Source organism: Lipotes vexillifer, unplaced genomic scaffold, assembly GCF_000442215.2.
Source record: "Lipotes vexillifer unplaced genomic scaffold, Lipotes_vexillifer_v1.1 scaffold1451, whole genome shotgun sequence".
Classification (NCBI taxonomy): Eukaryota; Metazoa; Chordata; class Mammalia; order Artiodactyla; family Lipotidae; genus Lipotes; species Lipotes vexillifer.
Window position 1 is genome coordinate 590,474 of NW_006795096.1, and position 1,749 is coordinate 592,222.

Consider the following 1,749-nt stretch of genomic DNA (forward strand, 5'->3'; position numbering starts at 1 on the left):
CACACACACACACACACACACACACACACACACACACACACACACACACACACACACACACACTCCATTCGCGGGGCCACAGGAGCTACTCTCCAGACCCACCAGGCAGGGCCAGGCGGCAAGACCCTCATCTGTCTGGGGAAAGACAGGGAGCTCGTCCTTGCAAATAAGGCCCCCCTTTGAACCTGTCCTTCTAAGTACCAGGGAATTTCTTACATCCCTGTAAGGTAGATACCTTGATCCCATTTTATGGTCAAGGGAGCTGAGAGGTTTGCTCATCTGCCTGAGGCTGCAAAGCAGAGCCTGAGATGCCGAGCGGGTTTGCTCTGACTCAGCCCTGCGTGTTCCGGATCTTAGGAAAGCACACTGGGGAAGTCTGAGCAGGCAGAGTCAGGAGGAAAGCACAAGGCTTGGGAGGCCTGCACCCTGGGCTCCCTACTTGGGCCGCCGCCCTGCTGGCTCTGCCCTGGCTTCTAAGGTGGCCAGAAGCTGCCTAGTGGCTGCAGCACTTCTGGGCCAGAGACTCCCCAGAGGGCCGAGGAACGGCCTGGGTGGGTGGGTGGCCGGCTCTCTGGGGCGAAGATGCCAAGGTAAACAACGCCCGGAGTTGCTGGGGCTTTGATTTGTTTGTATAAAGAGGGCGAGTCCCCAGCAAGACTATTTTTACCCTGGTGAAGACCGGGAGGATCAGGGCCTTGCCGGACGGCTCCCGACCTGAGCTGGAGCCCACACGCCCTGGGAGTGGACAGAGGCCTCTTCCAGGCCGCCTTCGCCCGTTGTGGCCAGGCTGCAGAGGGCGGCTGGCGCCCGGGGACCCGAGGCCCGGCCGGCCCTCGACCCCCGCCTGCCCCAGCGCTGGAGTCTCTAGCAGAGCCAGATCCGTCCTGGTGGCTGTAGGGACGACTGTCCACAGAGGAGCCCGGTTCCAAGGAAACCCCAGGAAGCAGCAGATTTATGGCCCCTAGAACGACAGGCTGTGGAAACTAAGCGCCGAGAATAATCTGGGAAATGCCTACTGCGTGGCTGACAGAACCACTGCCTTGGGAGCTGCTGAAACCCGTGCGAAGAGCCTGGCCTCTTGCAGCGCCTCCATCTGGGAGAGCCCAGAATAACCGAGGCTTATTTCTGAACTCTGCTTCTTGAGTAGAGAGACAGATGAAAGCGAGCTATGTCAGGGGTTTATTTTAAAAAAACAATTTCCAAGAGGCGTCCCAGGGCCACTATGTGTTCAGTCCAATGCCCCCACCCCAGCGGCGAGCCAGGGTGGCCGAGGACGCGCTGGTCAAAAAGGCGACTCCTGGGCTGCCGGAGGGGACCCGTGGGGCATCCCACCCAGCGCACGACCCCGGCTCTCCGCACACTAGCCGGAAGGGAAGCCAGGTCCCCCGGGAGGCCACCGTACATGCCTTGCCCCAGCGCTTCAGTCAGCATCCTCTCTGCTGAGCCCTCCTGTCCTCCCCGGCCACGGCACAGCTGAAACGCCCTGAAACGGCCAGGCCCGCGTGGCTTCCCTCACGTCCCCCGGATGGTCTGAGACATTTACCGTGTGGTCCTTACGGTGTCCCGCGGCCACCACGGGGATGTCTGTTTGACGGCCTCTCACTGGCCGGTGATCAGCGGGGAACCAGTCAGGAAACCCACTCCCAGGCCGGCGTGGCACCTGCAGTCTGCACTCACCTGCCACGGGGACGAGGCGGAAGAGGCGGGAGGCTCCCGGGGCGGCGCTGACCCGCCCAGGCCGACTGGCTC